A 12,842-nucleotide genomic window follows, 5' to 3' on the forward strand; every position below is an offset into this window, starting at 1 on the left:
ATAGGGTCTTTCGAATAATAATGCTATACGATCATTTCTTAAGTTTATGACTAATAGAACTGAAGATGCATGCCCCATACGCGTGGCACTCACTCGGCTACGGTTTGCGAAACACAGGACGAAGTTTCCGAAGATGACAACGCCTAATGATTCGGCAGCTGTTTACATAGTCACATGGAACTCACAAGGGTGCGCATATGCCGCGACGTTGCAGTGTGTGCAAGCTCGATAGGCTTCCTCTACATCTTGCCTTGTACATGGAAGGGATGACACATCTATCGAGTGGCGATCAATGAGTACTCGACGCGTGAAAGCGAATGAGACCGAACCAAGTTGATAGCGACTAGTAGTGAACAACTGCCCATGAGTCATTTCGCCACGCGGAGGCTGTGCTCTGATTCGGACGGGTGAGAGGCCAAGGCGGAGGACCTCTTGTCAATATCAATCAGTCACCACTTCGAGCTAATGGGAGTGGGAGATACTTCGTGTGAGCTGAAAGCTGTGTAGGTGGTACGTTGGTGTAGATGAAAGAACGGGAGCTGCAATATAGTAACAAGAATCTGTGGAGCGTGTTTGAGTTGTTTATTTGCAGATGCCTGGTGGGGCGAGTCGATGCCTGCAGAGGTGTGAATCTGGTATATGTATTCTGTTAAAATAGCCTTTGGATCGGATATACGTGATTGTTGATATTGGAGCATTAGCAACCATTGTTAATATTGGAGCATCAGCAACCTATGTTTCGAGGGGACTGGAGAACAAATAAGGTTTTGTCTTAGTCTTCATGAAGAAAAAATATCGCACTTGGAGGCCGGCATGGGGTTCCTCATCCACATTCAAGACAAAAGAGTATCTAAAAAAATCATATCCGGTGTATTTTGAAAACACGTGTATGAAAAAGAGGGGCTGGCAATACTCAGACATCGTACAGCGCATCGGAATGTACAGAGGGACATGTGTCACCCCGCAGTACCGTATCAGGCGTCGTACCTAGGTGAGAAGACTGCTGCGACATCGAACTCACATTCACTATGGAGCAATGGTTCGAAAACTCATCAGGTTTTTCTATTTTTTACACATCCGCTCGCTAGTTTACGTCGTTTATAAGCAGAACACCATTTTGTCACATGACAATAGCCTATCACATGGTGCTAGGATCCACGAACCTCATGCATATGTCCACTAATCGCGCAGTGCCCTACCATAAACGGTGCTGTCAAGTTCATATACAGCGGTTTGGCGATGGAGTAAACAAACGATGATTGCGTCGATATCGTCGGGTGCTTCCGATAACTAAGCTGCTGTTACTTTTTGATATACTGCACAATACAACCTAATGCGCCCTTCCGACAAGAATCTTTTTCATCGACTGGAGCAAAGTCTTTGGGAAAACAGTAATCTTCGTTTACAAATAACTGACAGAGATCGTCCTAGGACTAGACATACTTCGCATACAGAGGATGTGATTCTTGAAACTGTTCAGCAATCACTTGGGCAAAATACACGTGGCATTGCAAGCCAGTTCCAGATACCTAAGAGATTGGTTGTTGAAGTGTTGCACGATGAAGAACTGCATACATGTCAATGATCGTTAACACCAGCGGTCAGAAGACCGCATTTGACAAGTATGTTTTTGTGAATGGGTTTTGCACCAAGTGGAAAATAACGAAAATTTTATAAATAACGTGATTTGGACTGACGAATTTAGCTTCACTGGTGGAGGTATTTTCAATAGTAGTCATTGTTGATCGCAACACAACGTACCTATCATCCCTGAACGTGGCATTCAGGCACGCTTTGACATAAACGTGTTACCTGGAATCGTGGCAGGAGTGCTTTTCAGCCCTTACCTAATGTGGGACAAGCTAAAAGCCTCCCTGTACCGTATGTTTCTTTGCAGTACTTTGTCTGACGCGTTGTAAAAAGTTCCACTTGGCGCTCGGTGACAGCTGCACCGCCGCGCTTTGGAATGAATGTGCGTAACTTTTTAAATAACGTATTTCCAGGGAAATGCATTGATCATGGGGATCCAACGTTCTGTCCTTCGGACATTAATCTACAATATTTTTATTTGTGGGAAAACTTAAAGGAACATGTTGGTAGTACTCCATCCTGGATGTACAAGACGTAAGAGATCGCGTGTATGCTGCTTGGGCACTGGTGGTGCAGAACCGTAGGGCGCAGAAAAGTACGATCCAGGGAGTGGCGAAGTGTATCCATATGCAAGTTTGTCGCTTTGACCATCTTGTCTAAAGTGAACGTTGCTCATACGTGTACGTACAGTCTCTATGAAGATAAGCCTGGACGTCAAACATACCGAATGACTTTACAGTGATTAGCATAATGTGCAAGCTAGCGCAGCCTACGTATTGCATTATTTGTACCTCATTGGACACAGACGATGTTAGTGTCTCCTTTATCATTTTCTTTTGGAATTATTTGTGTCATCGACAAAACGTAGTGGTCGTTTACACCTGTAAGAAGTTCCTGTTAAGTCTTAACGCTTAAATAAAGGTGATAGTAACAGCAAAAACACGCCAGATACCACCTTATGGAAGTGTAAAGTGGATAAAATTTGATGCTTTAACTGAAAAAAAAAGTTTGAGGTGAAAGTGACTCGAACGTCGGCGAGTCTGCCATATCCCTTACCCACGGCATTGCCTCGTCTTACTGAGCTAGTGGGACAGCTCAGGTACAATGCAGAGTTCATGCTACTTTTTCTTGGCCATGCTGCAGGAAGTCACAGTGTTGCTAGAGCCTCGTTTTCTGAATCGCATTTCTATTAAACCTATTGATGAGGTTCTGTTCTGATAGCCAAAATTTTTTCTTGAATTTCTATGAGAAGTTGCATGCCTAACACCAAGTATGGGGATTTTTTCTTCACCCTGTATAACAATCAAGGACCACATCAGACTGTAAATTCTTAGAATATATAAAATTATTGTGGATATTCGAGAAATTTAAGGAGATATGGAAATCTGACTACCCTTTTAAGTTTACGTACTAGTTTTATTGAGCTAACAGTTACCATGGGGCTACCAGTGGATATGTCCCAAAATAAGGTCCATGCCAACTTATCTGAAGAGCGTACATCATCTGCTTGTGAATTGTGTAAAAATTGTTCCGGTGTTTTATGGTTTTAATATTCTGTATGCTACACACACATACACACACACACACACACACACACACATATATATATATATATATATATATATATATATATATATATATATATACGAGGGTCGGTCAAAAAGTAATGCCTCCCATTTTTTTTCTACTTAAAGAAATTAAGTTAAGTGAAAAATTTGAATTTGGCGCCATTCCTCAAACCTTCTTCTGCAATCCACTGCAGTAGTAACTTTCTGTGTCAACAGGTGGCAGCACAGCAGAAGTTTGTAAGATGGCCGACATCGATGTTCGTTTGAGACAGCGTTGTGTGATTGAATTCTTGAATGCAGAAGGTGAAACGCCCATACGCATTCATGAAAGACTGAAGAAGGTGTATGGTGTTGTGACAGTGGATGTCAGCACTGTTAGACGATGGGTTCGTCGTTGTAAGGAAGCTGAAGGACAAACACCGTTGACTGACGAAAAGCGGAGCGGCAGGCCGGTGAGTGCAGTGACTCCACACAACATTCAGCAAGTTGATGACATCATTCGTGGTGACCGTCGGGTGACTGCAGATGAAGTGTGTCGCATTATTTCTCTTAGTAAAGGCAGTGTGATCACGATTATTAAACAATTGGGGTACTCAAAAGTTTGTGCACGGTGGGTTCCAAGAATGTTAACCGATCAGAATAAAGAGGCAAGGAAAACAATAGCCTCCCAACACTTGGAGCGCTTCCGTTTGGAGGGAGATGAGTTTCTGAAAAAAATTGTGACCGGGGACGAAACATGGGTGCATTTTTTTGAACCCGAATCAAAGAGGCAGTCAGTGAAGTGGCGTCACACAAGCTCGCCGAGGAAGAAAAAATTCAAAACTGTGCGATCGGCAGGGAAAGTTATGGCAACAGTTTTCTGAGATACAGAGGGTGTGATTCTGGTTGATTTTTTGGAGCAGGGATGCACAATAAATTCTGTTCAATACGTCACAACCCTCAACAAACTTAAAGCACGTCTTCAGCGAGTTCGCCCAACAAAATCAATGGCAGATGTTCTTCTTTTGCATGACAATGCAAGACCACACACCAGTCGTCACACCTCTGACGAGATTGTCAAAATTGGATGGGAAGTTTTGCCTCATTCCCCATACAGCCCTGACCTGGCACCATCAGACTTCCATCTGTTCGGGCCACTAAAAGAAGCTCATCGTGGGATTCATTTTGAAGATGAGGAGGCCGTCAAAACATCCGTGCGTCAATGGCTTAGGAAGCAGAGCTGTGATTTTTACCGTGCTGGGATACATGCCCTTGTTCAAAGATGGACCAAAACTGTAGAGATGGGCGGAGATTACATTGAAAAATGACAAAATGATCCTCAATGTTGTGGTTTTCAACCTATGTAATTGCATTTAAATTTCCTGACAATTAAACGTAGAAAAAAAAATAGGAGGCATTACTTTTTGACTGACCCTCGTATATATATATATATATATATATATATATATATATATATATATATATATATACCGAGAAACCCACACCCACCCACACACACACCCATATATATATGTGTGTGTGTGGGGGGGGGGGGGGGGGGGGTCGGTGTGTATGTTTAAAGCACACATGATATTAAAATAATAAAACAGCTTTAACATGTGTGTGTGTGTGTGTGTGTGAGTGTGTGTGTGTGTGTGTGTGTGTGGTGGTGTGTGTGTAACAAATTTCGCGCATTTCACTAGCAGATAACGTACATGTGTCTTATACGAATGCACTCTACGTGGGAGCGCTCACAAGCTGTACGTCGTACGCGCAAACCACAATCACTTTATAGCACTTGGAATGCGATTTCATCGCTGAAGGCTACGGCGCGCTCCATTTTATCTTCCAAGTGATCCTCTGACGGCGCCAGTTCATGTTGACACGGCTCACAAGCTTTGTTACCTGCTGTGGTAGCTGTATGGTCATTCATTGCTGCCTCAGAATACGCCGATGCTGGCGGGCACCTGTGGTGCGTGGACGTCCATAACCTTGTCTATGACTGTGAGAATGTTCACGAGATCACTGGTACCAGCATCGTTGCACTGTTGACGGCGCACCTCTAACTTGTGTGGCAATTCTGCGAAAGGACCACCCCATCACTCGGAATGCCACAATCGTTTCTAACTCACTCTGTTGGCTGCAGGAAGCACGAGCGCGTCTCCGTGGCCTATTTGCCTGTTTGCTTCAAACGTCTGCACAACACTGAGACTTTTCGCTGTGTGCGTTACCAATTTAAGGGCAAACACAGAGGGCGCTCTAGTAGCTATGCCACAACGTTACGACGTTTGTTTGGGCTGACTCCAGCTACTCATCGCAAAACGAAACTGTAAATATCTTCCGAAAATCCAGAGAAAATGCGCCTGACACTTCTCATATATTTTCGGCAGATGTTTACAGTTTCGTTTATGTAATTAGTAGCGGAGTCAGCTTGAACAAATACTGCTGATCACGTCTTTCTTGAGACGCCCAGAGTCCATGGAAATGTAGAAGTAATTCCTGTTACAAAGAAAATGACTTTGGAAGTGGAATTTTATGTACCCATCCGGTAGAGTGGTCCCATAATAGTCTAATGCGATATTGGTTTTATCGATATGAATTAAGGGAGACAGTAAAACACCAAGAAACACGGAATGAACAGTACCACAGCAGCGAATGCACAGACCTGGCCCGTGGTGATTGCTTCAGGCATGCTGCAGCACTGCTCAGTCGCGACAGCAGTACTGGTTGTTCTTTCATATTTTACTGCCGCTAATATTACATACCGATACAACGAACAACGCTCTAGTCTAATTGGGAACCGCCCTTTCGAATGAACACATAAAATTTCACTTCAACAGTCATTTTGTTTATAATAACAAAGAAACCAACGGAGTGCTTCAGCACTGGGAGTCGCTTGGAAGACGCGATGAGCACTATTTGTTTAGGCTGACTAGAGCTATGTAGTGAAATACGGAACTGTAAACATCTACCGAAACATTAGAGAAAATGCACTCCATGACGCGTAAGAGGGTACCCTGTATATATTGTGGGGTGATTCAGCTGCTCCTACCGATGTCGTTATATGCAACCCATGATTCTCTCTAATCTTCAAAAGGAAAAAACCACGCGGAATTGTCATCTTCTTTCGCTCGCTACGTGTCAACCTTTAGTCCTGTAGAAAAATGAACATGATACACTCCTGGAAATTGAAATAAGAACACCGTGAATTCATTGTCCCAGGAAGGGGAAACTTTATTGACACATTCCTGGGGTCAGATACATCACATGATCACACTGACAGAACCACAGGCACATAGACACAGGCAACAGAGTATGCACAATGTCGGCACTAGTACAGTGTATATCCACCTTTCGCAGCAATGCAGGCTGCTATTCTCCCATGGAGACGATCGTAGAGATGCTGGATGTAGTCCTGTGGAACGGCTTGCCATGCCATTTCCACCTGGCGCCTCAGTTGGACCAGCGTTCGTGCTGGACGTGCAGACCGCGTGAGACGACGCTTCATCCAGTCCCAAACATGCTCAATGGGGGACAGATCCGGAGATCTTGCTGGCCAGGATAGTTGACTTACACCTTCTAGAGCACGTTGGGTGGCACGGGATACATGCGGACGTGCATTGTCCTGTTGGAACAGCACGTTCCCTTGCCTGTCTAGGAATGGTAGAACGATGGGTTCGATGACGGTTTGGATGTACCGTGCACTATTCAGTGTCCCCTCGACGATCACCAGTGGTGTACGGCCAGTGTAGGAGATCGCTCCCCACACCATGATGCCGGGTGTTGGCCCTGTGTGCCTCGGTCGTATGCAGTCCTGATTGTGGCGCTCACCTGCACGGCGCCAAACACGCACACGACCATCATTGGCACCAAGGCAGAAGCGACTCTCATCGCTGAAGACAACACGTCTCCATTCGTCCCTCCATTCACGCCTGTCGCGACACCACTGGAGGCGGGCTGCACGATGTTGGGGCGTGAGCGGAAGACGGCCTAACGGTGTGCGGGACCGTAGCCCAGCTTCATGGAGACGGTTGCGAATGGTCCTCGCCGATACCCCAGGAGCAACAGTGTCCCTAATTTGCTGGGAAGTGGCGGTGCGGTCCCCTACGGCATTGCGTAGGATCCTACGGTCTTGGCGTGCATCCGTGCGTCGCTGCGGTCCGGTCCCAGGTCGACGGGCACGTGCACCTTCCGCCGACCACTGGCGACAACATCGATGTACTGTGGAGACCTCACGCCCCACGTGTTGAGCAATTCGGCGGTACGTCCACCCGGCCTCCCGCATGCCCACTATACGCCCTCGCTCAAAGTCCGTCAACTGCACATACGGTTCACGTCCACGCTGTCGCGGCATGCTACCAGTGTTAAAGACTGCGATGGAGCTCCATATGCCACGGCAAACTGGCTGACACTGACGGCGGCGGTGCACAAATGCTGCGCAGCTAGCGCCATTCGACGGCCAACACCGCGGTTCCTGGTGTGTCCGCTGTGCCGTGCGTGTGATCATTGCTTGTACAGCCCTCTCGCAGTGTCCGGAGCAAGTATGGTGGGTCTGACACACCGGTGTCAATGTGTTCTTTTTTCCATTTCCAGGAGTGTATTTATGTAGGATATTGAATGTGGTTAAATATTTTTATTGGAATAAGTTTCCGGTGGAGATTGCGGTTTTAGAGGCATTCGAGAAAAATATAGAAATGTGACCTTCAAACGTACCTCAATCCCCACACACATCCATCACTAGTCAGAATTTCTAGTATGTTGTTCCCTGTAGTTGCAGCTAGAACTGTACAAAAATTTCAGAGTTCACGAACTGTTCCCGATATTCGACCTTTGGTTGGGCTACTATGCCACCAGCATTGAAAGTTGCGAGCTCTATCGTCTTATCTCGTGTTTTCTACTGAAAATCTCGTGCTTGTACTCTTGTTAACTTTGCTATTACAGAGATCGCCTAAACTTTTTTTTTAATCGGTCCTGTGCGCAAAAAATAACGTACTTGGTCTTTCTGCTGCCACTGCTTGATCTGTTGCATTCCATTACTTAACAAAAACATGAAAAAACCTATTATTCATGCTGAGTGCAATGAATGTTCTGTATGGCGGCTCCTGCTGTTGCTGCGGCTGCTGCTGCTTACTACAACTACATATAATTCAAAAGAAAGGGTTTGGTCAAATCTAAACTCGATAAATGATAACCCAAACAAGTAATTCCTTTTTTCAAAAACTATATTCTGAAAGCAATTGTTTCTCTTTCAATTATCAAAACGCTTGAAGCTCTTTGAGCAATCGCTTCGTATGTAAATCTGCCTCCAGTGGCATTGAAGCAATATTACAAATCAATCAAACTCTTGAGACAGACTGAATGAAATACATAGAGAAACAATTCCTTGACAATTACAAAAGAAATCAGTGACAAAAATCAATGCTTAATCTATTCGCCTAACAATGGTTTCCCTCAAGAATTCAACTCCTATCATTATAAAAATTACCGTCTGCTGCTACGCACATACACAAACCCTTTTCTTTAAATTAATAAGCGCGCTGCAAATTATAAAAAATATCAAGTCAATACCAAATCTTGTGTCGCTGCTGGCGGACACGGCAGTACGGCAGCTCGGCGACGACCCCTCGCCCAACACACGTGCGCACCACAGCAGGCGGGCTCCTATACTGGCTTCCAAACTGCACTAATTAATCTGTGCACTGCGAAGCGCGACAACAATATCTTAGATTCCAGAGCTTGTGTATGCGCGCTGTAGCCAACCTTTAAATCCTAAGAGAGTATTGCCAACTTTCAGCATAGTAGGCTGTTTCGTTAACATAATTAATTTCAACGTGTCCATGAGAAAAACAAGTTTTGTAAACGTTAAATTAAAACTAATTACTTTGACAATTCGATCCAAACTTATCCCTTATAAGAACAGTAGTTTCGTAGTCAGAAGACTTGACGAATACAACGATGTAACTGTCTATTTACGCTTGAACATCCACAAAATTGTTAGATAAGATTTACGCAAACGTCACTTTTACAGTCCGTAAACGCTTGACTACACTGGTGGCGTAATAAGTGCTCGACTAAGCTGATGCTGTAATAAGGCCAGTCAATGAAGACCAAAAAAGGTCGAATGTGCGAAATAATGCATGGAGTCGTAAATCTATATATGTGACATGAACAACAAGTTAGAAATCCTGACCATTGGGGGACTGAATGGGTGTGCGCTTGAAGGTCACTTTTGTACATTTTTCTCGAATAACTCGAAAGTTTGGTCTCTGGAGGGAAAGTATCCCAGTACAAAATTTAACTACAGCAAATTTCTTATAAAAGATCCTGTTCATTTTTCCTGTAGGACTAGTAATTTTCGTGCTGCGAGCGAGAGAATTAAAAAGAACACGTGCATGATTTTTAACGGCCAGGTACAGAATTGCGGGTTGCATAAAGTGACAACGGTAGGGTCAGCTGAATCGCCCTGGATCGTCAATAGACTTGTTGTACGATAACTGCGTCCACGAAATCAGCGCCTCACCTAGACCGGTGCCTGGCTTTACGCCGTCCGCAGGCGTCGGCAGACGGCAACGTGTGTCACGGTGTCCCCGGAGAACCACCGGCCGCAACACGGAACTCCTTTTGGCCGGCGAGCCAGCCGGGCGGTCCGCCAACTCGGCAGCCCTTTGTCCGTGACACCTGCGCTCCGGGCAGGCCCTCCCCCGCACGGCGGCCACCCAGCGCCAGGTTAACTGCGCGGCTGCGGTCTCTCGCCAGCAAGGCCAGCAACTTTGCCTGTCACGTGCTGAAATTCACGGTCATTTAGACAAGAATGGAATCTCCTCTTTCTGCAATCTTCAGCTCAGGTACCTGTCATATTTCTATAGACGCTGGCATAGCACTACTCTAAGAAGACAGGTGTGTGATGTACAAGTACAGCGCTAGCTTACCAGAAAGGGCGATAAGCTAAAAGCCGAATTTGTGCCCCCAGTGAGTGTCGGTTGATATAGTATCCTTGTAAGCTTACCGCACCTTGAAACTCTCGCGTAGGAAAATTGTATGTTTACCACCTCTGTTTCAAAAAAAATACATCACATAAATTGTTATAACAATAAAACACACAGAACAAACCTTACACGGTTCACAGACAGGGACACTGCCGGGAAGGAAGTTAGTTAGACACCTGGAAAGACGACGTCGATTTTTATCCTATGATAGTAGAAGTACAGAGAATGGTCTCAGCATCGTCCGCCAGCAGCGCAGTGGCATAGTTATCAATGCGGCATATATGTCTACTCTCTAAAAGGGAATGCTCGCAACACGATGGCTCAGTGTTGTGCAAACGTGTGAATCGTGCCACAAAGACGTACTCGTGCTTCCTGCAGCAGACTGCGTGAGTTTGAAAGGAGGCTAATTGTAGCCTTCCGAGTGACGCGCGTTCACCTTTGGTTTTTCTGGAGGGGGCGTCAAAAAGCGGTCGATAAGTGCAGAATGTTGTTAGACTCGTTCCTTTTCCAAGGTGATGTACGTTTCGAACACGATAATGTTCTCCGACACACTGACAGTGGAACTCAAAGTGTTATGCAAGACATGCAGCAACTTCCCTGCCCAGCACGATCCCCAGAGTTGTCTCCAATCCAGCACGTCAGGGATATGATGGGACGAGAAGTGACTCGTGCAACTCATCAATCTTGAACTGGAAACCTCTAAGAGAACGTACATTTTTTTCTAGCAGTGTATGTAGCGACCAGGGGTCAGGAATGGCATAGATCCTTATAACTGAAACAATTGTCAAATATACTAGGGGAGGATTTCTGCATTTTTTCCTGAATGGCATTAAAATGGTTCAAATGGCTCTGAGCACCATGCGACTTAACTTCTGAGGTCACCAGTCGCCTAGAACTTAGAACTAATTAAACCTAACTAACCTAAGGACATCACACACATCCATGCCCGAGGTAGGATTCGAACCTGCGACCGTAGCAGTCGCCCGGTTCTAGACTGTAGCGCCTAGAACCGCACGGCCACTCCTGCCAGCGAATGACAATAAATTCCGTATTTAATCTGTAGCTGGAAGCTCTTTCCCTATTTATTTACCAGTTAGTTACCCCTGTTATAGCGAATTCTGAAAACTTAGTGGCCAGTCGTCATACTTTGGCTCTAAGTAATTGTCGTTCTCCTCATTGACCGATCTCACTGCACCACACTGTAATGACAAGCATCACAATTAGGGATTAAGTGTGATAGATGTTGAGATCTGAACAGAAATTTTCATATCTGTATCATTAAACCGAAAATTTTAAATATTTTTTGAAGGGATAGCCCCTTATTACTTCGTATGTCACTACACTGCTGCTGTACACTGGATCTGGTGCTGCCTACGAACAGTAGAAATGATGGGATGAAGTCTAGTAGCCAATATTTGGCCAGGCGCGGATACTGAAGTGGAACTACGTTGTTTCTCATCTTCAATTCGTGAGCAAATATCCTGCGAACATTATAAATCTAGTCCCAGTGCTGTACAGGGTAAGAGAAATAAGAAGAGAGAGAAAGAGCGATAGAGAGAGAGAGAGAGAGAGAGAGAGAGAGAGAGAGAGAGAATCAATATTGTTTTGCAGCTTACGTGCTAACATTCAGACCTCCTGATGTCAGACACTCGGATTGGTACCAAACGTTCTATGCCGATAGAGTATCATCCAAAATTCCGATATAGTTCCAGTTATGTGCTGTTGTCCAGAGAACGAACGTAAACGTTAATTAAAAGTAACACCAGATTTACACAGCAAAGTAAAAGCAGAGCTGTTAGTAATTAACACGCATATCTTCCGTGGGGAAATTGGTAGAGCGTTAGATCTTCGTACAAATTGTCATGAAACCCCAATGACGATTTTTCTTTACTCTGTTATGCATGTTTGACATGTAGAAAGACTTTTTGACGTTTACAGAAATTTTCTCTTAGTAGTCTGCTTTCGCTTCGTTACCCTGAAAGTAGTAAACCTATAGAGTACATCTGTAGTTTCACAGAATATACCATCAGAAGAGTAAAGAAACAATCACATAACACCTGCGGAAGTAATAATATCAGTAGTAAAACTAATAATGGTAATAAAAACCAAATAATGGGATCAATAATAACGACCTGACGATAACGAAGCGCCGGCCGAAGTGGCCGTGCGGTTCTAGGAGCTGCAGTCTGGAACCGCGAGACCGCTACGGTCGCAGGTTCGAATCCTGCCTCGGGCATGGATGTGTGTAATGTCCTTAGGTTAGTTAGGTTTAACTAGTTCTAAGTTCTAGGGGACTAATGACCTCAGCAGTCCCATAGTGCTCAGAGCCATTTTTTTTTATAACGAAGCAAAAGCAGACTGCCAAAAGAAAGTTGCTACAAACTTGGAAAACTACTTTTACATATTAGGAAAATGTTCTGCCATATAACAGTTTCAAGCGTAAACAGGTTAAAGAGAGTTGTTACCAGTGTTGTTTGAAGGCGAGGCCTTTGGTACGACGACCCCACGCTCTACCAACTGACCCACGAGAAATTTACGAAACAATTACTGACAGACAGTGTTTCCCTGTGTTCCGTAGTTCCGGTGTTACTTTTAATCAGCATTTTTGCATATCCTGCTGGGCGACAGCACAACTCACGAACTAAATCGGCCTTTTGGTGGGTACTCCATCGACGTACAATATTTGTTACCGACCTGGGGGTCTGACATCTGAACGTTG

This window comes from Schistocerca americana, chromosome 7 (assembly GCF_021461395.2).
Source record: "Schistocerca americana isolate TAMUIC-IGC-003095 chromosome 7, iqSchAmer2.1, whole genome shotgun sequence".
Lineage (NCBI taxonomy): Eukaryota > Metazoa > Arthropoda > Insecta > Orthoptera > Acrididae > Schistocerca > Schistocerca americana.